General features: G+C 41.1%; 1 protein-coding gene across 1 annotated transcript in view; it reads left to right on the top strand.

The window, feature by feature from the left end:
• The window catches only part of LOC122816385, a 355,007-nt gene that overhangs the window by 97,045 nt on the left and 231,799 nt on the right, over positions 1-26,163 (top strand). The gene's annotated exons all lie outside the window — the stretch shown is intronic.

Here is a 26,163-nt window from a genome sequence, read left to right as displayed (position 1 = left end):
AGACAATAAAAATGCAATGGGGCAAATTAAAGACATTCATAGATGCTTTCCTGGGTATGATACTATATCACCACCAGAAAATTAAGAAAAAGAGTCGATTTGTTTTGCTTAATCTATTCATAATCCCAAAGTCAGTGGCAATACATAAATGACAGATAAGTTCTTACTGTATCAGCTAATATACCTCTGGGTCCCTTGTATCTAAAACTATAATCTAACATTCATCTTGAAATTGTTGTTCTAAAGGCCTGTGCAGGTGGTAACGTGTATGCTATGGGGTCACATGGCAGCTGTATGAGTACACCTAGTCCCCAGGCTTGACAGTTCTACCCAAACAACTAGCAAACACTTGTTTTGCAAATCAAAAAATATCAATTAAAATGTGACACCTGTATTGATAAAAAAAATAATATTCAAGCATATACTCGCTGGAGAGAACAGAAGAAAGTGAAATTACTTTACCTCACAGTATGAGTAAAGAGTCTTATAGCTAAAGGCTGGAAGGTCAGATAAGCTGAGAAAAGAGATGGTGGGGGTCAACCAAAGATGAGAAAAGAGATGGTGAGAGTCAATCATTTTGAGAACCAATATGCACAGACTTGCAGTTCAGGGAGATAAGATCGGACAAGTAAAATAAAATGAGGAAGGAGTGGAGAAAGTAATGGTTTACCAGATGACAATCGTTACAAGTGGATCATGTTAGCGTTAAAGAAAACAGAGTGCATATTACATTTGATGTTCCTTGACACTGAAGGCTGCATATACTGTCAGTGGTAGTCACTTCAAAAGAGAGAGACATATTAAGTTGTTTAAATACTAGGTGTTAAAATTCAAAGGTGCAATATATACTATTCTTGGACAAAAAGGGATCTGAGATTAGCAGCATTAAAGTAAAATTATATAAGTATTTACATATAAGACATACTAGACTATTCTGGCAAATGTGGAGATGAGCTGAACCAGGTTATTACAGAGGATGGACCTACTCATACAGATCTCTCATTATGATAAAGCACATGACCTTTGACCTTTGTATTGATAAAGAATAGTTATGTAAGAACTTACCATAACCTTAGATATCCTTCTCTTCCATGTTGCAGTATTCATAACTGCAGGGAGGTTGCTGCCTGCAGCACCGGACATCCGGCCAGTATACCAAAGTCTTAGGAGCAGGGATACATGCTACATTGCTTGTCAGGGCCATAAACCGGCTATACAAGAGACATCTGCACAACCCCCCTTCAGAAATGACTGCCACATACAGTAGTACCTCTGGGAAGCAAGGAAAAGTAAGCTTTTCAGACCCACATATGCCACCAGGCCAAAGTACCTAATAAATGTAAGTACCTGTTGCAGTGCCCTGTCTGGATGGAGAGAAGGTAGGAAAAGTCACTCCAGATGTAAACAACAGAGTAAGAGGGGGTTGGAGGGGGGACTGAATACTGCAACATGGAAGAGAAGGACATATAAGGTTATGGTAAGTTCTTACACAACTATTCTATGTCCTTCATTTCTCATGTATTCATAACTGTAAGGAGAGTACCCAAGCTTTAGGTATGATCCTAGGAGGAATTCAGAGGGGCCTGGTCTATGAGACCCTGTAAAATTGGCCCAGCAAACCCAGTTCTGGCCCTAGAGACCAAGTCTAGCTTGTAGACCTTGATAAAGACCAGGTGGCCGCTTCCAGTATGGAAGCGTAGTCCACCCCCCTGAAAAAGACTGCTGAAGAAGCAGCTGCCCTAGTAGAAGGCACTCTTACAGTCACAGTTAATTATTTTCCATGAAAGGAATAACAGGCAGAGATTGCTTTAGAAATCCATGATGATATAGTCTGTTTAGAGACTGCCTTCCCCAAGGCCCTTGGGTGAAAGGAGACAAACAACTGGTCAGACTTTCTAATGGATTTGGTCTTGTCCAGGTAATACCTAAGTTGTCTATGAACATCCAAGGAATGTAGGGTTCTTTTCAATGGATTTTGAGGTTGAGGGGAAAAAAACAGGGAGGTTAATGGCTTGATTCAAGGACAGTTCATTAACCACTTTAGGCATGAAGGAAGGGTTAGTCCTGAGGACGACCATGTCCTTATGGAAGATGAGGTAAGGTGGGTTAGCCATCAGGGCTTGAATTTTTGAGGCCCTCCTGGCAGATGTGAGGACTACCAGCAGTACTGTTTTCCAAGTACACAACTTCAGTGATGCTGCCTGAGATCCTCCTGGTGGGTGTGAGGGCTACCAGCAGTGCTGTTTTCCAAGTACATAGTTTCAATGGTGCTGTCTGAGACCCTCCTGGCAGATGTGAGGGCTACCAGCAGTACTGTTTTCCAAGTACATCACTTCAGTGATGCTGTCTGAGACCCTCCTGGCAGATGTGAGGACTACCAGCAGTACTGTTTTCCAAGTACATAGCTTCAGTGATGCTGTCTGAGACCCTCCTGGCGTATGTGAGGACCACCAACAGTACTGTTTTCCAAGTACATAGTTTCAGTGATACTGAGACCCTCCTGGCAGATGTGAGGACTACCAGCAGTACTGTTTTCCCAGTACATAGCTTCAGTGATGCTGTCTGAGACCCTCCTGGTGTGTGTGAGGACCACCAACAGTACTGTTTTCCAAGTACATAGTTTCAGTGATACTGAGACCCTCCTGGCAGATGTGAGGGCTACCAGCAGTACTGTTTGCCAAGCACATAGCTTCAGAGATGCTGTCTGAGACCCTCCTGGCAGATGTGAGGGCTACCAGCAGTACTGTTTGCCAAGCACATCGCTTCAGAGATGCTGAGTGAGCTGGTTCAAAAGGAGGAAGTGTGAGTTTTTCAAGGACAAAATCCCATGAAAGCGGTATCGGTTTACAAGAGGGTCTGATAAGGAGGAACCCTCTTAAGAATAATTTTACCTCTAACCTGGATGCCAAGGGAGGTACCAAAGGGAGACAGGTGGAAATGGCTGACAAGTGTACCTTAACAGAAGAGCAAGCCAGTCCTGAATGGAGAAGCTCACACAAGTAAGAAAGGATCATAGGTACCGGAATAAGAAAGGGGTCCTGTTTTTCCTTTTGACACCACCTGGAGAATCTTTTCCATTTTTCCACATAAGTTCTCCTGGTACTAGGTTGCCTGGCCTCCTGCAGGACACTGAATATGTCCTCTGAATATAGGTGTCCAAAGGGGATCATAACTCTATCACCCATAGAGTGAGTCTGAGGTTGAGCTCCTGAGGGTGTATGAGTGACCCCCTATATTGAGTTAGTAGGTCTAATTGGTGCAGTAACCTGTGTTGATTGCCTTTGGCTAGTAGTTGAAGGTGGGAAACCAATGCTGTCTTGGCCAAAAGGAAGCCACCAGCAGGATTTTTGGTTTGTCCCTCTGAATCTTTAGACATACTGTTTGAATCAGTGTGAAGGAAGAAAGGCATAAAGATGCATACCCACCAAAGAAAAAGAGAAGGCATCCACCCTCCAAGCCTGTGGATGTGGGCCCCTTGTGCAAAACAGAGGCATCTGCCTTTTCTAGGTGGAGGCAAACAGATCTGCCTGAGGAATACCCCACTTGTAAATGAGCTCCAAAAACACCTTCCTGTGAAGCATCTATTCGTGAGAGAGTGCAGAGGTTCTGCTGAGAGTGTCCGCCATCACATTCTCTGAAGAAGGAATGTACACTGCTTGTAGGTGAATCTGCAGATGTTCATCGTGTTTCACTGTTGCAGTCATTACAATTGGGTTATCCTGCTGGCAGGCTACCCACAGTCGGCCCGAGTTCCAAAGTCTAGGTCTGGCGTCGGTTGCTGTTGCCTCCTCCCTGTCATCAGAGCGCCAGGGGTATAAAAGATGCAGCTGACGCCATTTTCTTCAGTCTTTCTTGCCGCGCGGTGCCTGAAGCAAAAGCAGTTCGCAAGTGCTGGTCGGCCGACTTCTGAGATTTTCAAATTTGAATTTCAGATCTGAAGTCTTCATTAAAGCTAAGTACCCTGTTGGGGAAACTTTTTTTCTTGCTCCAGGCAGATGTCAGAAAAAGTTAGTAATTGTATTTCTTGTGGGAAGCAAATACCTCATAAGGATTTTCATTCTTACTGTATTCCTTGCCTAGGCCCTGACCACGACATTGCTAGTTATTGGTTTTGTGCTAGATTTAACCAACGCACTATTAAGCATCGGTACGATTTTGCATTTCATTATTTTGGCAGAAGATTTAACTATATAATGCCGTCAGAGCAACCGACTACCCGAATTTATAAAAAGCGCAAAGAAAAGGACAGGCATCCGAGGTCCAAAACCGACGATGAGGATTCTGCTAGGCCTGTCGCCAGTTTGCCGGTTCTCAGTGAGGCACTTTCGCAGCCACTGACGCCCGCTACCTCAGAGCCACAGGCCGCTTCCGACTTCCACGTGGAGCCGACTAGGCTGCTGGAAACTCAAGGTATTGGACACTTGGAAACTATTTCCTCAGATGGGTCCAGAGCCGCTGAGCAGGCATCGGCTTCTGATGGTGTTTTCAGGCCTACACAGTTATATGTAAAACCAACTTCAGCTTCAAAGGCAAAGACTAAAGCAGCTCTAAAGACAAAGAAACAAGTACAGCATTCTCCTGGACAGGCCTCCATGCCTAAAAAACAGATGCTTAAAATGGCCGAAGACCTAATTACTTTGATCAGGGGTTCCCATCCCCCTCCTAATAAGAGGCCTAGGCAAGAGATAGAATATGCATCTTCAGATCAGGTTTACATTTCTTCTGATTCCTCTTTTGACCAGGAATATTCTCTTCCTCCCTATGAGGATTCTGATGCTGAAGAATCTATTCCTTCAGCCTCTCCTCCTGAGGATTATTCTTTTGGGGAAACCCTGCATACTATGAGGGAGCATTTCCACTGGGAGAGCCAAGATTACTCAGAATCCAAGAAAAGGCTCAGAGACTTCATTTTATTACCTCAGCACAGGCCCCTTGCTATCTCTCCTGTTTTAGAAATTGTAGATGATGTATTGTCTGTGTCCGGACTGTCTCCTGACTCTTTGCCACCAGTTCCTGTTAAGCCAGACAGATACTACAGGGTTCCTGATTCACATAAATTTCTTTATAAAAACCCTGCTGCAGACCCAGAAACTATCTCTCAGGGTCCCAAAAGGGTCAAGGCGTCCACTGCAAAAAACCCTATACCCTCTGATAGGGATTCAAGGGGCCTGGACAGATGGGGGAAAAAGATTTATACTTCTGCTACCTTGGCTGTAAGAGCTTTAAATTGTCAATTTCATATGCTTAAATATCAGCAATATCTAATGTCACTGCTTAAACAAAAAATGTTGACAAATTCAGAATGTGCAGAAAACAAAGAAATGCAGGATTTATTGCATGCAGTTGAACAAGTGGGAAAGCATACTTTGCAATGTGGTTTTGATTCTTTAGAGGCCTCCTGCAGGGCCGCTGTTACAGGCTCTGTCATTAGGAGACATGCTTGGTTAAAAGAACAGAATCTGCCTGATTATGTTAAAGCAAAACTCTTAGATGCTCCATTACAACATGATACCTTGTTTGGTGTTAAAGCGGAAGAGGTTTTGAAGAAAATGGAGGACAAAGCTAAATCTATGCAAACAGTCAAGGATTTCTTACAGGTACAGCCTCCCAGATTTAGCAGGAACTGGCCTGCAAAGAATTTGTCCTTTCCAGTGTCAGACAGGCCACAAAGAGGTAGATACAGACACCCCAGAGGCAGATCACAGCCTCAAGGCTCATACAGGCCTAAACAATGGGGTGCTTCAACCTCCAAAAGCAGAGAAGAAAAATCACAGCCATACAGAAAACGGTCTCAATGACTTCCCCTGCCAGCACCAAGCACTTATCTTCTGGCAGCTCCCTTGGAGTGAAAACTAGCACTTTTTGCTCAAAATTGGCACAAGATCACACAGAACAAAAGGGTCTTAAATATCGTATCCAAGGGCTACAGGTTCCACTTTCACATCCTGCCAAGGCCAAACCTGCCACGCAATCAATGGGCAGAGGCACAAAAACAAGTTTCATCCCTCATGGACATGAGGGCCATTCAGCAAGTACCACAGCAAGAGCAGGGACGAGGATTTTACTCAAGGCTATTCTTGGTGCCCAGAAAGGACAAAACCTGGAGACTAATACTGGACCTGTCTATCCTGAACACATTCCTGGACATTCCAAAATTCAAAATGTTAACTCTACAGCAGCTTCTGCCCATGCTGGGCAAGAAGGTTTGGCTTGTGACTTTAGACCTAAAAGAGGCATACCTGCATGTCCCAATCAGACAATCATGCAGAAGATACCTCAGACTTATAGCTGGCTCAATGCATTACCAATTCTCTGCACTGCCCTTTGGCTTATCTACTGCGCCCAGGGTCTTCACAAAGTGCCTGGCACCAGTAATTGCTTTATACAGGCAAAGAGGAATTCAAATATATCCTTACTTGGCTGACTGCCTTATTCAAGCAGAAAACAAGGACACACTACGACAGCATCTGGCGTTTGTAAAAACATTACTAGCAGGCCTAGGGTACACAGTAAACGAAAATAAATCAAAACTCGTACCCTCACAAGAGATAATATTCCTGGATGCAAGCTTAAATACAATTGCCCAGATGGCTTATCTCACGCCAGACAAACACAGACAACTGACTACTTATTTCAAAATGTTGGCAACAAAGACCCAGTTATCTGCAAAAAAATTCTGCAAGCTTTGGGCTTCATGGCATCCTGTATTCTGCTAATTCCATATGCAAGACTGCCTATGAGGAAACTTCAATGGTATCTAAAAAGTGTTTGGACTCAACATTGCCACGGCCTGGAAACAATAATTACCCTCATTCCCTGCCTGCAACAGGAGTTTTGATGGTGGGCAAAAGCCTGTCATCACAACATGGGACAGCCATTCACATTACCCACAGCCAGGCAGACATTGACAACAGATGCATCAGATTATGCCTGGGGGGCACATATGGCAGAAAGATGTATTCAGGGCACATGGTTCACAAGTCAAATGCATCTACATATCAATCAAAAAGATGCTAGCAGTTCAAAATGCTCTGACAGCCTTCAAGGATCTACTTCATCCAGGACAACTACTGGTAAAGACGGACAATACCACAGTCATGTGGTACATAAACAAGCAAGGGGGCACACATTCCTACCCCCTCTGCAGACTAGCCATGAACTTGTGGGACACAGCATTGACTTACCAAGTACATCTGCAAGCATAATTCCTGCCAGGAAGGATAAATACTCTGACAGACGAACTATGCAGAAACCTAATGGATCCCCACGAGTGGAAATTGGATCCACAAGTCTTCAACATGATAACAAGGAACTGGGGATGCCCGGACATAGACCTATTTGCCTCTCCTCACAATTGCCAACTACAGAGAATCTGCACAAGGACTTATCACAAGCAAGCATGGAAAGTGGATGCTCTATCTTTCAGCTGGAAAAACCTAACAGTATATGCCTTTCCTCCTCTGCCTCTCCTCCCCAAGATACTCCTCAAGGTCAGACAAGAAAAGCCAAAAATTATTCTGATTGCCCCAGACTGGCCCCGCCAGCAGTGGTACCCAATCTTAAAGAGCTTGTCCCAATGCCCAGCTTGGACACTACCTCAGATTCCTCACTTATTGACTCAACAAGACAGTCAGATACTGCACAGCCAACTCAGGACCCTAAACCTGGCAGCATGGCGGATAATGTAGCCATTCAAGACACACCTCTTTCTAAAGCAGTTATGGATGTTATTTTGGAGGCTAGGAGACCTAGCACCAGAAAATCTTATGTAGAAAAATGGAAGAGATTCTGTGCTTGGAACCAGGCACAAGGTATTGACACGATTGCTCCAAATATTCCTCAGATTTTGCAATGCTTAACTGAGATGCTGGATAAAGGCCTTTCCTTTTCATCCATTAAAATTCATGCCTCTGCCATTTCAGCTCATTACAATACAGAACCACCTATTTTTTTCTCATCCATTACTAAGGCAGTACCTCAGAGGGGCCAAAAACATAAGACCCCCAAGGAGAGCACCAATACCTGCATGGGACCTCAAGTATGTCTTGGAAAAACTTACACTGCCTCCCTTTGAGCCAACCTCTGCAGCTGATATAAAATTCTTATCCTGGAAAACAGCTCTGCTCCTAGCAATAACCTCCACTAGATGAATCTCAGAGTTACAGGCACTCATGGCTGTAGAACCTTTTATCATTTTCCATATTGACAGGGTTTCTCTGAGGACAAACCCTACATTTATGCCTAAGATAGTGACTAATGTGGCTCTCAACCAAACAATTCACTTGCCTACCTTTTACCCAAACCCACAGAATAAGGGTGAGAGACTTCTGCATTATTTGGACATTCACAGACAGCTACACTTCTACTTGGACAGAACCAAAGCTTTCAGAAATACTGAACAACTTCTAGTAGCATATGCTGCAGGATCACAAGGAAAGCCTATCTCAAAGCAGACTATTTCAAAGTGGATAGGCCACTGCATTCCTTTCTGCTATTCACAACATGGCACATCAGTGCCTAAGGGCATTAGGCCACATTCAACCAGAGCAGCAGCCACTTCAGCAGCCTTCCTCAGAGGAGTACCAACCAAAGACATCTTAGAGGCTGCAACTTGGAGTTCAGTGCATACTTTTACAAAGCACTATCACTTACCTCTCTATTCTAAATCCAGGGCAGGCTTTGCCACTGCAGTTCTTCAGGGCCTGATAGCCTCTCCTAATCCTATTTAGCCAGCCTCCCAACCTTAGCTTTGGGATTCAACCCAATTGTAATGACTGCAACAGTGAAACATGATGAACATAGTACAGTTGTGTACCTACCATAAATGTAGATGTTCGAGTGTATTCACTGTTGCAGTCCAGGTTACCCTCCCTCCATCCCCCTTTTCCTTGCTGGGACTTATCTGTACTTCTCTATTCTATATAACCATTGTGGTGTATTTGCTTGTAGACGAAGGAAACGTTGTTTTTTGGTTATGCATGCTTTTTGGCATTATTGAGCCTACCATTTTAGGGGCACCTCACATCTGGGGCAAGAAAAACCGAAGAAAATGGCGTCAGTTGCATCTTTTATACCGCTGGTGCACTGATGTCAGGGAGGAGGTGACAGCAACCGACGCCGGACCTAGACTTTGGAACTCAGGCCGACTGTGGGTAGCCTGCCAGCAGGATAACCCTATTGTAATGACTGCAACAGTGAATACACTCGAACATCTACATTTATGGTAGTTACATAACTGAACTTTCTGCTGCCAGGGACCAAATCTGAACTCTAGGCTGTAGAGCTGGTAGGATCTTGCCCCCCCCCCCCCACGCTGATATACCACAGGACAGTCATATTGTCTGACAACTTTTACAGTACCTGGTAAGAGAGTTGGTTGGAAAGTATGCAATGCTAGGAAAAGGGTCCTCATATCTTTGATATTGATGTGGTCCCTTTGCCTGAGGGAGGACCACTCCCTCTGAACTTTGTTCTGTTTGTTGTGGTTTTACAGGACTGCTCCCCAACCCAGGTCTGAAGCATCTGTAAAGATTTGTTGTGACGGTATGGGAATCTGCAAGGATATGCCCTGATTGAGGTGTATGCCTGCAATCTACCATTGCAGCTCTTTTTTCAGGCATGGAAGGAGGGGTAGAGGAGTATCCAAAGGGTGTGAATGTTGGTTCCACCAACTGCTCAGCACCTATTGAAATTTTCTCATATGCAGCCTTGCTAAGGGGAGCATAGTTATCAAGGATGCCATGTGGCCTAGGACCCTCAGGAATTCCCTGGCTGAGAAGTGTTTGGAGGTAATGAGTGATGGCTTCCACCTACTGGCAAGGAATCAAGACTGCCATCTGGTCTGCTTTTATCCTGCACCCCAAGAAAATCAGGTCTTGGGTGGGTGTCAGGTGAGATTTTTTTCCTGGTTCACAGTGAACCCTAGGTTTGCCAGAGTGTTGGGCACTATGCATAGGTGGTGATGGAGGGTGTGACAATCCTGGTGAAGTATCCAGAGGTCATCTAGGTGTGGGTATATTTGAATGCCCTGCACTCTGCAGTGAGCGATAACTGGAGTTAGGCACTTTGTGAATACTCTGGGGACTGTGGAGAGCCCAAATGGCAATGCAGAAAATTGAAAATGCATGGAACCCATGGAAAAGAGTTGGAACTTCCTGTAGCTAGGGTGAATAGGAATATGAGAGTAGGCATTCTTCATGTCCAGGGATACCATAAAGGCTTGGTGAGGGATGAGGGGAAGGAGGTGATGCAAGGTGATCATTTTGAAGGCAGGCACCTTGAGGAATAGATTGAGTACAAACAAATCCAGAACTGGCCTCTGAGGGCCATCTTTTCTTGGAACCAAAAACATCCTGGAGTAAAACCCCTTGTTTGTCTGTTCTGGAGGTACTCTTTCTATGGTACCCTGAGCTTGGAGCTGATCTAAAATTGGGGAAATAGATGAAGCTGACTTGCAGGTGGATGGGGTGTCCTCTGAAAGGGAGAAAGTGTCCACCAAGTCATAAAGCATACCTTTTGGATGATGGAGAGGACCCAGGCCTCTGAGGTTATTTTTCACCCAGAGGGTAGGGAAAGGGTGAAGTGGAGGGATAAGGGAGTGGAGTTGGGTAAAGTGTTTGAGTTACAGTAGAGGAGCTCTGTCCTGGACAGGCTACCTCTGAAAGGGAGTTGGAGTGGAGAAGGTTGTCTAGGAGTGGTGTGTTTCCTAGATTGCCTCCCTCCCTTAGCCTGTGGAGCATTTGAGTGAGATGATTGCCTCCTAACAAAAGTGGTCCTTTAAGGATAGTTTCTATGATACCTAGGAATAGGCGAAACTAACAAATGTTTTAAAATTTGTAGCTCTTTGCCCTTTTCCTGTAGGAATTTAAGTATGTATGCAGAAGCTGCACTGAAAAGGGCCTGATTATCAAGTGGTGCATCTAGCAATTTAGTTTTTACATCTATGGGAAGAGGTTGTAGTCTCACCCAAGAATATCTTCTTAGAACAGAACCTGAGGCTGAAAACTTGGAGGATGCCTCTACTACATAATAACTGCACTTGATGGAGTGCCTGGTCATCTGAGAGGTGGTAGATAGCAGGGCAGAGAGTTGTGACTTAGCAGGAAAGTCTGGCACATCTGGTATCAATGCAGAGGGTTTTGATAGGGTATCTAAAACAAACCTCGCCACGTGAGTTTGATAATTTAGGGCTCTGATGGCTAGAGTGGAAGAAGTATGCACCTTCATCCCTAGTCATGATAGATGATAAATTAGCTGTCCTTGTCAGTGGAAAACAGAGAGGTGGAAGGCAGCTGTCTGGATGATTTATCTGCTGACACTGCAATGACAGCAGGGTCTGTAGGGGGGGGGTTCTTGAATAAGAACTGTGTATCCTGATGAACCTTATAAAACCTATCTGGACGTTTGGAAGCTGGGGACTGAGAGTTAGGGATTTGGGATGTAGCCAGAAAGACATCATGAAAGGCTGGGAGCATGGGAAGAACTGCAGATGGAGAAGGCTGGTCCATCTGCAGTAATTCAAGGTATCACTTTTTTGTTTCAGAGACATCTGAGGCCTGCCACTTAAATGCTCTCTCATCAGAGAAATGGTGTCCCCAAAGGAGAATTCTTCCCTGGAGATTCAGGACTGATAGAGTCCTCCTCCTCAGGAGTAATGAAACCCTTGGGGGATTCAATCGGGAACAACAGGTAAGTGATTCACTAGAGGAAGAGAGTTCCTCTTCTGAATCCTCTAAGGCCTACATAGGTGTAGGAGCTGATTGAGGTACCTGAGACTGGACGGCCTGGAAGGCCCTGAAAAGATTTTGGGAAAAAACTTCCCATCCAGGAGCTGAGTTAGCTTTTCTATGTTCTCTGTTTTTTAATTTCTGTTTCCTCTTTGGAGAAGTAAAAGGATGTGTTGGCTTAGAGGCTGATGTCTTGGAGGATGGAAAGGCTAGAGTAGGCCTCTCCAACATCCCTAGCTGTGGCTCCCCCTCACCATCAGGGGCTGATGGCTGATCAACCTCAATGGACGTAGTCTGCATCTCTGCTGAACCAGCTTCTACCATGGTTCCTAGTTCTGGCTGTGAAACAGGCATCCGATGAGACCCTGGGCTAACATCTGACTTGAGAGTCTCACCAGACTCTTGAGGTGCAGCATGGGTGTCAGGCCAAACTTTCTTGGCCTTCTTCTGAGGCAGCTCATTGGAGGTACCTACCTCACCCTCCATGCCTAACTCTAGACGCTGGAGCCTCTGGTTTTCTAAATAAAGCTTTAGGGCAGCCAGATGGCTGCAAAGTGGTTTTGGTGCAAAAGACTTGCAGATGTCGCACGACATATGGTTGTGGCCTTCACTTAAACAGAATAAGCACTTATTATGCATGTCCTTGTGTGGAATTTGTCTTCCACAAGCACACTTCCCCTTCCTAGCTGACATGTATGTTTGAAAAGCTATAAGAAAAGTAACAAAAAACCCAAAAGGGTACTTATCTGTATCGGACATCCAAAACAAATGAGCAAATTGATTCCCAGACCTGGCAATCGGAGGTCCTTAGATCACCGTGGCAGAAAAGTTCTGAAGAGGGTACATGCAGACATCACTTTTATAGCCAGTGTCAGTTTATGGCACTGACAAGCAATGTAGCATGTAGCCTTGCTCCTAAGACTTTGATATACTGGCCGGATGCATGGTGCTGCAGGCAGCAATCCCCCTACAGTTATGAATACTGCAACATTAGAATAGAAGGGCATCAGCAGGATTATCCTTTGGGATTTGTATTACAGACTCCCAATCTCTCCTTAATGATCATTCATGTCCTAGGAAAATATAGTCTTCATAATGGTAGAACCAATGAACCAAGGACATGTCCTACTTTAAGGATCAGATGCAGTTTATAATGTTTTGTGAAGGTATTTATCCATGACCATAGAGTCACTGCACAAAATATCATCAGTTACTGTGTATTTAATGGTTACTGAAGTAGTTACAGCTCATACAGAGTAACCTTAGCAAAACAGAGCCCTTAAGGAAAGAAGTTAGGAGAAAATGAAACAATTTGGTTATCTTTCCTCAAGGACTCGGTTTTGTCCAAGCAGTATATGAACTGGTGATGGACATACATACATATATGTAAAAAGTGCTCCTCCTGGTAAGACTAGGTCAAAAAGAAGAAAGACAAATGGGCGTTCTGGTTTAAAGGAGATCTGTACCAACCTAAATTCAGAAAGACCGTTCCTGAGAGTAACCATATAAATGTGTCATTGTGAACATGAGGTTCTGAAATTCTGTTCGTGGAAGAAATAGCTTCCAAGAATAATGTTTTCCAAGTAAATATTTTAATTCTGTGGTGCCACCTGTTTCAAACAGAACTTGTATCAATCTTTCAATAAATAAGTGCAAGTCCTAAGCAGATATTCGTCTTGGACAAGAAGTCATAACAAGAAATCCCTTTAGAAATTTTCAAAGATGTAGAGAAGAAACCATTTTTTCCTACATGAAAATTGTAGAAGATAGCTAAATGGACTTTAATTGAATAATAATTCACATTGCTTCCTATTATAATTCTAAAAACAAAGCTCATAACTGCAAGTCCTGGAATGGCAAAAAAGAAAAAACTAAGAAAATAAAGGAGAAGAGAGAATGTTGAGAAGCGCTGTTATCCTTTATAGTTGGTGCCGTTCTGCATCCCCTAACATGACTGCCGTAAAAGTATGAAAAAGAAGATCTGGAAATAGTCAGCACTGTCATGCATGATAGGATAAGTGAAGGGTGCATAGCAACCTGAGAAGTTTTGTCTGTTGAGCAGTCCTTATATCTGTGATACTAATTTTATAGTTATTGAGAACAGATCCCACTTTAGCAGATATAGCCATCACTGTGTGGTTAAAAGACAGTTTTACATATAAGTATATAATCTAGTCACTGTTTTGTCCTGCCAATAAAACTTGGTCATCTTGACTTTTGCCATTAGTTTATCCAGAATTTCAGGAAACATTGACACAACAATTTCATGAAGTTAAAAATAGCAGTGTTACCAAAATATTTTGATTGCTCTAGTTCAGACTTTAAATAAATCCATTTTTTATGGAGATTTCTTAAAATTAAATGAGTGTTAAATTGACTGGCCATGTTTGACTAGTGGCATGAGCACAGAAGGGGCCAGTCTTGGGGAGTGGGACTGAACGACTAATCTCCCACCACCCTCTCTGTGGCTCATTGGTTGGGTGACACCTAGAGTTTGCACTAGATGTTGCACCTACAGGATATGAGTCTACGAAGGACCTGCTGCCAGAGGTGTACTGTTTATAGGAGGAAACATATGTAGTCAAAAGCATTTCTGCAGCTTAAGGAGGTAGTGTGGCCAAGTGGCATAAGGTGCTGGATTACGGCTCTAGCCTTTCCGGAAGTGTGGTTTCCACTGCCAATATACAATTGTGAGATGTTGTTAAGCTGTTTTGGATTTAGGGACCACACATAGATAGTAATCTAGCCTTTAACCATCACATGTCTACTGTAGTGAGGAATCATTCTGTGGTGTGCAACTTATAAGGAAACGTATGGTATCCAAGTCCAAAGAAGTCATTGTTCCATTGTATTTGGCATTCATCAGACCTAACACTGAGTACAATGCCCCTTTGGTATGTACCTAACCAGGCACATCCAACAAATGGAACATCCACAGAGGTTCCTAACTAAAAGAATACAGACTATAAGTAAAATGTCCTATGCAGACCACCTCAAGGTCCTATCCCTGTATTTTGTCTCCTACAGGCTTTTGAGGGGAGATATATGCCTGGCATACAGGGCACTGTCAGACCCCACTGTGATGGACCTCCCGCATATCCACAAAACAAACAGCACCAAAATTACCTATTCTAAAGACTTAAACCTTGCCTGTGATATATATATATATATAGGGCCTGTTGGAGAGACAGGTATGTAACCCAGAGACTACATTGTCTATGGAACAGTCCATGTGAAGCAGAGTTCCTCCCTAACCCAATTCAAGTGCAACTTAGACAATTGGATGGGAAACCAGAAATTCATCCCTGGTTTGGCACCTATGTCTCTAATGGACACAGGCAACCTGTAAATGGTTCTTCTGCTAGGCTCCTGCTTTTAAATGTTTCATCTCCCAAACCCCTGCTTACACTTATCAAGGGTATCAGAACTTGTCAGAGATTTGGGATGCATGGATAGGCTTAAAAGGGTCTTATGGTTGTTAGTCTAGTAAACACCTATGAACCTATGAAGGGAGCAGAACCAAGGTTAGCGGTCCAGGTGTTAGGAGGGATGTCCACAGCATCAAGCAGACTGTCCCACTCCCTGCTACCTGAATCTCACCTCTCAGGGGAATGAAGAGACTCCTGTCAGGGAATGAGTGAGTCATAGAATCTGGTTTGAAGGGAGGAAGTTTGATTGTTTTCTAATATAACATGCAAGGGTCCCACAGAGTAACAAGCTTTGTTAATGGGAGACTAGTAAGAAAGGTGCCCCTTAGAAAAAAATCTTAAATGAAGCTAGCAAAGAATTCTGACACATTTGATGGAAATTCAAAATAGCCAAGGTAGGCCTTTATTAAAGGATAGCTCAGACCCCTGTTCAAAGATTTATGCCAGATAATCAAGTATCACAGTAAATGCAATGGAAAAAAAAGGTCAAGATTTTTTATAAGGACCAAGCAGAAAAATATGTCCATTTACTTTTGTACATTTTCATAGTATTGAATATCTGGCATATAAAATGATATACATGAACCTATCAGGAAATTCTGCATCCCTATCCATGAATGGAAATGGAGAAATAAATAATTACACTTAGAGCAGGAACATGAGGGTCCAGGTGAAGCTTACTGAATGAGTGACCTAACAGGGCTCTAAAGGGCCTCATCCTGAGAGACTCCACCCAAAGCTAAGGCCAGAGCAAAGGAACCAAACATGTTGCACCCACAGTGGATCTACGAAAATGACCTTGGCATTAGCTCATTTTAGTTTTATCTATGAATGTGAGAATAAGGGAGAAAGGTGGAAAGAAATGCGACAGAGTTGGAGGCCAATTCCATGCTAGAGAAACCTTAGACAGTATTATCCTATAGGGGAGAATCAGAGAAATGGGTTTGCTGGGGGAGGCAAAAAGGTCACAGAGAAGCTTCCATATCAATGGAAGAGACTTTTCACAGCCATCCCACTGAATGACAACTTGTATGGCATCAGTCATCATCAACTAAGTCTGGCTGCTAAGGAACTGCCTTCTCCAAGGTTATGAACTGCAACTAGAAAGGGATCTGAGAACATGATTCATTCTCATAACTTCATTTTATTTATCTATCTCTGTTTATCTCTCTCTCTGTTTATCTATCTATCTATCTATCTATCTATCTATCTATCTATCTATCTATCTATCTATCTATCTATCTATCTATCTATCTATCTATCTATCTATGTCTGTCTATCTATCTATCTATCTATCTATCTATCTATCTATCTATCTATCTATCTATCTATCTATCTATCTATCCAGAGTGTAGCAGTCAGGCAAGGCCTGAAGAAGCTTGCTGCTGTCTTCCATGCTAGTGTTGTGGCCTCCCTAATTCTGGCAAGAACTCTTATCTTCAGGCTGGTGATCTTTTCTGAAACCACTGCCACACCAGTGCTGCTTTGTTCCCAGCTTATGGTTTTGTAGATAGGCATACCTCTCAATTGTCCAGATTTTCATAGAATGTCCATATTTTTGCCTCATATTGTTGGTCTGTTAATCATAAAATTTATGCTTTTCTGGGGAAATCACTGAGGATTCAAGTCACTAAATGACATACAATTGAGTTTCAGACTTCATATCCATCAGAAAATTTGTGCTAACATAAAAACCTGTTATTTTAGCACCTTTCTAAGTTAATAATAGTAATTTTCAAAATCTGTCCCTATTTTTGGGCCTTTGTACCCTGTTATTTTAGATTTTGTCCAGATTTCTTGTACTAGATTGAAAGGTATGTTAGCTAAGCTACAGCAGAACCACATCTAATGCAACTAATCTGCATCCTTGAAAGAAACTGGTGGAGAGATGTAAACTTGACATCAGCAGTTACAAGGGGCTTCCTTCCTTTAGTGTTTTTCTAACTAATGGTCCATATAAGTCAGAAACACTGAACAGGCATAGAATTTTCTACAAAGAGAGTGAGGTAAAGTCAGGCATGACAGCATTGGGTAACTCTGGTGCATTAATCCCTCGCTGTAGCTCCTGAGGCATTTCATAATGGACAGCATACATGGCTGGGCAGAGAGCTTTGTCTGCAGTAGTTGAAACATATTATCCAGAATGGCACTTGTGTTGGATGCACAAACCCACTTCAAATAATGGTCAATAATGCTTAGCTCTTTCTCTGGGGGGGTGGACCAGAGTTCTGTGGTGTCTTGGCTGCTGCAATGTCTGTACAGACTACCGCAGGAGTCTGCGTGCAACATTTCCATTTCTTAGGGGTCTAGAGAATATTATCTGACTCCCTAGGTGATAAGAGCCCTCATCTCATCCACAGGCGTGGTATATAACCCAAGCGAAAGTTCTCATAAAAATACAAGAGAAGGATGAACAACAGCAAAACTACAATGAAAACAATTACAAAAACAAATCTGAAAAATGCATTAATAACTCAAGTGTAAACAATACCAGACAAACAAGATCTGGAGCACAACGGTGGAATGCAGAGCATTGTAGATAACACTGAGGAGCTGCATTCTAGGATACTGAGGAGCTGAATTGTAGGACATTGAGGAGCTGAATTCTTGGACAGTGAGGAGCAGCTGAATTCTAGGATGAGGAGCTGCATTCTAGGACAGTGAGGAGCTGAATTGTAGGACATTGAGGAGCTGAATTCTAGGACAGTGAGGAGCAGCTGAATTCTAAAACACTGAGGAGCTGAATTCTAGGATGAGGAGCTGCATTCTAGGACTGTGAGGAGCTGAACTGTAGGACATTGAGGAGCTGAATTCTAGGACAGTGAGGAGCAGCTGAATTCTAGGACACTGAGGAGCTGAATTCTAGGATGAGGAGCTGCATTCTAGGACAGTGAGGAGCTGAATTGTAGGACATTGAGGAGCTGCATTCTAGGACATTGAGGAGCTGCATTCTACGATGCTGAGGAGCTAAATTCTAGGACATTGAGGAGCTGCATTCTAAGACATTGAGGAGCTGCATTCTAGGACACTGAGGAGCTGAATTCTAGGACAGTTTAGCTCTGTGCCAAACAGACTGAGAGTACTGGTGGTGAGGGGGATTAACCAGACTTTGACACGTTGTAAGTTCCATTTTCATCAATGTATAGGACAGAATCCCAACTGTATTCTTCTAGAAACTTACCCCCAATGACTGTAACTCCAAAGGATGACTTTAGCTTGGAGATTACATCCAGCATGTAATGTCTTGCAAAAGTATTTAGTGATGCCCACATGGCCATAGAAGAAATATAATTTAAGGATGCATTTTTGAAAAAGTTTTGAAAGAGACCCAGTGCTCTGGTGGAAAGAGCTGTAGCATCAAATGGCAAATAGTTGTAATATTTTAGATAACATAACTTAATGCAGTGAAGTCCGCATTTCCAGGGGATCTGCATTGAAATCTATGGACTGAAGTTCCTTTTTGGAGAAGGAAACAAAAAGTTGTGAATCTTTAAGGAATGAGTTTGTTCTGTCCAAATAAAATTAAACTGTGTATGTGCACATCTGTGACATGGAATAATTTTTTTCCTGTATTGGAACAATTTAGAAGAACAACTAACTGGCATAAATTGGTTTTGGTGCTTATCTGGGGCATGACATAAACTCTACAAAAATATACCACCTAATAATATTTTTATGTCCAATCATGGGTAACTGCAGTAGCAAGAAAAGAAGTGTGCAGAAGTGAGCAGGACTGAGTCTGGAGTATGGATCAAGGCACAGTGGGTTCACAGATGGTAGAGAACTAGCAGATAAATGCAAGAATAGAAGAAAAATGAAGTGCTGGTGCATTTGGAGAGCATGATGAGTGAAACTGGAGCCTTGAAACCATAGAGTTTGGAAGTGCATTTTGAAGCTGTGTATTTGCAAGTACCAGGAATAAAGGTATCTGAAAAAGGTATCTGAAAAGGTTGATCATCTCTAAAGTATTCTGTCTTCTTTTCTCTCAGAAATATACTTTTTCAATTCATCATCTGCTTACCTGCTCGTGTGACACAGCTGTTCCTCTTGACTTTCTCTGTAATTGGGGCTACGTTGGCTTCTGCTTGGAAGTTCTTATTTTTTCATCTGTCCTACAGAGTGAATCGCGGTACCTGTCCTACATGCTTTGACTCCATCACCTAAGGTTTCTTCAGCTATTCTGTCTTTAGTGCCAGGATTTATGTGTCATACAAAAGCACTGGCTTCCCCACTGGTTTTACTCCTTACTGTTCAACTTCCTTGGCATTTTTTTGTCACATACTACCCTTATCATTTTGTGCTAGTTGACTGCAGCATCTATGACTCTAGAAACAATTTATTATATAAGTATAGACAGTCATAACTGTGTGATAGTAGGACATTAAATGAATTACTCACACAGTGTTAAATCATAATGAGCAATTCCTCTACAAAGTGGATATAATCTGTTGGACCAAAAACATTACAGTACTTTCATGGCACCCCAGCACTGAAGTTAGGAGTGAGCATGTCCCTGACTGCTGATAAGCCATATCAAAACCATATTATCTGAGTGGATAACACAGGAACATTGGGGAAGTGAGTCTTGAGCTATCAGTTTTAAAAATTTATATGCAGACTGGCCTGTATCAGTGACTACCTGTCTTTGGAAATGCACCCCTTCACCTGAGTAGAATCATCCATGGTAATGGCCAGCACTGCATGACAAGGTTAGAAGTGTCTGCTCAGAGAGAGTTTGAGCTTATGTAACCATCAAGTCATATGCTCCTGACATTTTTTTGAAATTTGGATCACAAAGATCATGAGGCTTGGAAGCAGATTTCATTATACCTTCAGGGTCCATGAGCTCCTATATGAAACCTGTAGATTGTGAGTGTCATAAATTCCAAAGCCTTGAAACAATGAGCAACTTGAGATTACTGGTTATGTATGATCAAGCAGATAACATTAGTGAGGGATAAAATCATGTCCACAGGTAAACAGACGAAACAAGCTAAACTGTCCGTAGTGTCCACAGTGAATATGAGTGTGTGTGAGGACACCATCTGTATCTCTGCAGTGTCCATTCTGTGCCTAAAGACTGGAATAATGTTAGAGCAGAATATCTTACTGCTGTGAGACAAGTCCAGTCATCCAAGTATGGACTTAGTGCCATGAAGCGTCTGGTGAACAGTAACAGACACACACTTGGTGAACACCAGAAGTTTTATGGTGAATCCATATTCAGGAGTCTATAACTGGTAGTCTCTGGCCCCTACTCAGAAGTGTAGAAAGCTGCTTACCTTCTGAACAGTTTTGATGTGAATATATGTATCCTGGAGGTTTAAAGAACATCACGTTTTCTTTGGATAGCCATATAAAGCTTGACTGTTCTATGACTATGTTAAAAACTCTTTAGGGGTGAATTGATTTAAATCATTCAGCTAGAAATCTGGCATGAAGTTCTTTGTTTGGTTTGCAATACAAAGAATCTTTAAGTAAAAACCTTACATTCCTGGTCAGGTGGGTCATTCTGCATGGCTTGCATTTGAAGGGGACTGAGTAATTCTTGTTGATTCTGTCTTTTAATGGGGTGAGACATTTGAGAGAGGAAGATACTGTTGGCTTATAGAGGAAGTGCATGGGATTATGGGAGGACACCATGGCCAGAAAGGCATAGGATTTGGGGAAGAGACAAGGCATGGGATAGTGTATCCTCTGGATATGACTGTCATTGTCTACTTGCCCCATGTGATACCCATCTACACCAAAAGGTGGAGGGTCAAATGACCCCCAACTGCTTCCATAGTTGGACAATTAGGCAAGGTCTCAGGGAGCAGACTGTATTATCTCAAAAGGGGACCATGTTATCCCTGAACGCATTGCTGACTGCTGATGACTTTGCTTATATAGCATTTCTGAAAACCACTATGACTAGGTCAGTGCTTTCCCAAATCTCTGTTATTGTTTTGTTGTTGGCCACACTTCTATCTTCCAAAGCTACTGTAGATTTCACTACATCCACAACATGAAAACAAGCAACAAAGCTTAATATTTAACCCCATCAGCTGTAATAGTCTTGCACAGGCTTTGCTTTTTGATGTTGTTTTTGAGTTGTAATAGTCTTGCACAGGCTTTCCTTTTTGATTTTGTTTTTGAGCTGTAATAGTCTTGCACAGGGTTTCCTTTTTGATTTTGTTTTTGAGTTGTAATAGTCTTGCAAAGGGTTTCCTTTTTGATTTTGTTTTTGAGCTGTAATAGTCTTGCACAGGGTTTCCTTTTTGATTTTGTTTTTGAGCTGTAATAGTCTTGCACAGGCTTTCCTTTTTGATTTTGTTTTTATGTTGTAATAGTCTTGCACAGGCTTTCCTTTTTGATGTTGTTTTTGAGTTGCAATAGTCTTGCACAGGCTTTCCTTTTGATTTTGTTTTGAGTTGTAATAGTCTTGCACAGGCTTTCCTTTTTGATGTTGTTTTGAGTTGTAATAGTCTTGCACAGGCTTTCCTTTTTGATTATGTTTTGAGTTGTAATAGTCTTGCACAGGCTTTCCTTTTGATTTTGTTTTGAGTTGTAATATTCTTGCACAGGCTTTCCTTTATTGATGTTGTTTTGAGTTGTATTAGTCTTGCACAGGCTTTCCTTTTGATGTTGTTTTTGAGTTGTAATAGTCTTGCACAGGCTTTCCTTTTTGATTTTGTTTTGAGTTGTAATAGTCTTGCACAGGCTTGCCTTTTTGATTTTGTTTTGAGTTGTAATAGTCTTGCACAGGCTTTCCTTTTGATTTTGTTTTGAGCTGTAATAGTCTTGCACAGGCTTTCTTTTTTTATCTTGTTTTTGAGCTGTAATACTCTTGCACAGGCTTTCCTTTTTGATTTTGTTTTTTGAGTTGTAATAGTTTTGCACAGGCTTTCCTTTTTGATGTTGTTTTTGAGTTGTAATAGTCTTGCACAGGCTTTCCTTTTTGATTTTGTTTTGAGCTGTAATAGTCTTGCACAGGCTTTCCTTTTTTATTATGTTTTTGAGTTGTAGTAGTCTTGCACAGGGTTTCTTTTTTTATGTTGTTTTTGAGTTGTAATAGTCTTGCACAGGCTTTCCTTCTTGATGTTGTTTTTGAGTTGTAATAGTCTTGCACAGGCTTTCCTTTTTGATTTTGTTTTTGAGTTGTAATAGTCTTGCACAGGCTTTCCTTTTTGATTTTGTTTTTGAGTTGTAATAGTCTTGCACAGGCTTTCCTTTTTTATTTTGTTTTTTGAGTTGTAATAGTCTTGCACAGGCTTTCCTTTTTGATGTTTTTGAGTTGTAATGGTCTTGCACAGGCTTTCCTTTTTGATTTGTTTTTGAGCTGTAATAGTCTTGCACAGGCTTTCCTTTTTGATGTTGTTTTTGTGTTGTAATAGTCTTGCACAGGCTTTCCTTTTTGATGTTGTTTTTGAGTTGTAATAGTCTTGCACAGGGTTTCCTTTTTGATGTTGTTTTTTGAGTTCTAATAGTCTTGCACAGGCTTTCCTTTTTGATGTTGTTTTTGAGTTGTAATAGTCTTGCACAGGCTTTCCTTTTTGATTTTGTTTTTGAGTTGTAATAGTCTTGCACAGGCTTTCCTTTTTGATTTTGTTTTTGAGTTGTAATAGTCTTGCACAGGCTTTCCTTTTTGATGTTGTTTTTGAGTTGTAATAGTTTTGCACAGGCTTTCCTTTTTGATGTTGTTTTTGAGTCGTAACAGTCTTGCACAGGCTTTCCTTTTTGATGTTGTTTTTGAGTTGTAATAGTCTTGCACAGGCTTTCCTTTTGATTTTGTTTTTGAGTTGTAATAGTCTTGCACAGGTTTTCCTTTTGATTTTGTTTTTGAGTTGTAATAGTCTTGCACAGGGTTCCCTTTTGTATTTTGTTTTTGAGTTGTAATAGTCTTGCACAGGCTTTCCTTTTTGATGTTGTTTTTGAGTTGTAATAGTCTTGCACAGGCTTTCCTTTTTGATGTTGTTTTTGAGTTGTAATAGTCTTGCACAGGCTTTCCTTTTTGATTTTGTTTTGAGTTGTAATAGTCTTGCACAGGCTTTCCTTTTTGATTTTGTTTTTGAGTTGTAATAGTCTTGCACAGGCTTTCCTTTTTGATTTTGTTTTTGAGTTGTAATAGTCTTTCACAGGCTTTCCTTTTTGATTTTTTTTGAGTTGTAATAGTTTTGCACAGGCTTTCCTTTTTGATGTTGTTTTTGAGTTGTAATAGTCTTGCACAGGCTTTCCTTTTTGGTTTTGTTTTTTGAGTTGTAATAGTCTTGCACAGGCTTTCCTTTTGTATTTTGTTTTTGAGTTGTAATAGTCTTGCACAGGTTTTCCTTTTTTATTTTGTTTTTGAGCTGTAATAGTCTTGCACAGGCTTTCCTTTTTGATGTTGTTTTTGAGTTGTAATAGTCTTGCACAGGCTTTCCTTTTTGATTTGTTTTTGAGCTGTAATAGTCTTGCACAGGCTTTCCTTTTTGATTATGTTTTTGAGTTGTAATAGTCTTGCACAGGCTTTCCTTTTTGATTTTGTTTTTGAGCTGTAATAGTCTTGCACAGGCTTTCCTTTTTGATTATGTTTTTGAGTTGTAGTAGTCTTGCACAGGGTTTCTTTTTTTATGTTGTTTTTGAGTTGTAATAGTCTTGCACAGGCTTTCCTTTTTGATGTTGTTTTTGAGTTGTAATAGTCTTGCACAGGCTTTCCTTTTTTATTTTGTTTTTGAGTTGTAATAGTCTTGCACAGGCTTTCCTTTTTGATTTTGTTTTTGAGTTGTAATAGTCTTGCACAGGCTTTCCTTTCTGATTTTGTTTTTGAGTTGTAATAGTCTTGCACAGGCTTTCCTTTTTGATTTTGTTTTTTGAGTTGTAATAGTCTTGCACAGGCTTTCCTTTTTGATGTTGTTTTTGAGTTGTAATAGTCTTGCACAGGCTTTCCTTTTTGATGTTGTTTTTGAGTTGTAATGGTCTTGCACAGGCTTTCCTTTTTGATTTGTTTTTGAGCTGTAATAGTCTTGCACAGGCTTTCCTTTTTGATGTTGTTTTTTGAGTTGTAATAGTCTTGCACAGGCTTTCCTTTTTGATGTTGTTTTTGAGTTGTAATAGTCTTGCACAGGCTTTCCTTTTTGATGTTGTTTTTGAGTTGTAATAGTCTTGCACAGGCTTTCCTTTTTGATGTTGTTTTTGAGTTGTAATAGTCTTGCACAGGTTTTCCTTTTGATTTTGTTTTGAGTTGTAATAGTCTTGCACAGGCTTTCCTTTTTGATTTTGTTTTGAGTTGTAATAGTCTTGCACAGGCTTTCCTTTTTTGAGTTGTAATAGTGTTACACAGGCTTTCCTTTTTGATTTTGTTTTTGAGTTGTAATAGTCTTGCACAGGCTTTCCTTTTGATGTTGTTTTGAGTTGTAATAGTCTTGCACAGGCTTTCCTTTTTGATTTTGTTTTGAGTTGTAATAGTCTTGCACAGGCTTTCCTTTTTGATGTTGTTTTTGAGTTGTAATAGTCTTGCACAGGCTTTCCTTTTTATGTTGTTTTTGAGTTGTAATAGTCTTGCACAGGCTTTCCTTTTTGATTTTGTTTTTGAGTTGTAATAGTCTTGCACAGGCTTTCCTTTTGATTTTGTTTTGAGTTGTAATAGTCTTGCACAGGCTTTCCTTTTGATTTTGTTTTTGAGTTGTAATAGTCTTGCACAGGCTTTCCTTTTGATGTTGTTTTTGAGTTGTAATAGTCTTGCACAGGCTTTCCTTTTGATTTTGTTTTGAGTCGTAACAGTCTTGCACAGGCTTTCCTTTTTGATGTTGTTTATGAGTTGTAATAGTCTTGCACAGGCTTTCCTTTTTGATTTTGTTTTTGAGTTGTAATAGTCTTGCACAGGCTTTCCTTTTTGATGTTGTTTTTGAGTTGTAATAGTCTTGCACAGGCTTTCCTTTTTGATTTTGTTTTTGAGTTGTAATAGTCTTGCACAGGCTTTCCTTTTTGATTTTGTTTTTTGAGTTGTAATAGTCTTGCACAGGCTTTCCTTTTTGATGTTGTTTTTGAGTTGTAATAGTCTTGCACAGGCTTTCCTTTTTGATTTTGTTTTTTGAGTTGTAATAGTCTTGCACAGGCTTTCCTTTTTGATTTTGTTTTTGAGTTGTAATAGTCTTGCACAGGCTTTCCTTTTGATTTTGTTTTTGAGTTGTAATAGTCTTGCACAGGCTTTCCTTTTTGATTTTGTTTTTGAGCTGTAATAGTCTTGCACAGGCTTTCCTTTTTGATTTTGTTTTTGAGTTGTAATAGTCTTGCACAGGCTTTCCTTTTTGATTTTGTTTTTGAGTTGTAATAGTCTTGCACAGGCTTTCCTTTTTGATTTTGTTTTTTGAGTTGTAATAGTCTTGCACAGGCTTTCCTTTTGATTTTGTTTTGAGTTGTAATAGTCTTGCACAGGCTTTCCTTTTTGATTTTGTTTTGAGTTGTAATAGTCTTGCACAGGCTTTCCTTTTTGATTTTGTTTTTGAGTTGTAATAGTCTTGCACAGGCTTTCCTTTTTGATGTTGTTTTTGAGTTGTAATAGTCTTGCACAGGCTTTCCTTTTTGATTTTGTTTTTTGAGTTGTAATAGTCTTGCACAGGCTTTCCTTTTTTATGTTGTTTTGAGTTGTAATAGTCTTGCACAGGCTTTCCTTTTTGATTTTGTTTTGAATTGTAATAGTCTTGCACAGGCTTTCCTTTTTGATTTTGTTTTTGAGTTGTAATACTCTTGCACAGGCTTTCCTTTTAGATTTTGTTTTTGAGTTGTAATTGTCTTGCACAGGCTTTCATTTTTGATTTTGTTTTTGAGCTGTAATAGTCTTGCACAGGCTTTCCTTTTTGATTTTGTTTTTGAGTTGTAATAGTCTTGCACAGGTTTTCCTTTTTGATGTTGTTTTGAGTTGTAATAGTCTTGCACAGGCTTTCCTTTTGATTTTGTTTTGAGTTGTAATAGTCTTGCACAGGCTTTCCTTTTTGATTTTGTTTTGAGTTGTAATAGTCTTGCACAGGCTTTCCTTTTTGATTTTGTTT

This window comes from Protopterus annectens, chromosome 12.part0, assembly GCF_019279795.1.
Source record: "Protopterus annectens isolate FY-2018-M chromosome 12.part0, PAN1.0, whole genome shotgun sequence".
NCBI lineage: Eukaryota > Metazoa > Chordata > Ceratodontiformes > Protopteridae > Protopterus > Protopterus annectens.
This window is presented reverse-complemented; position numbering and strand designations above follow the sequence as displayed.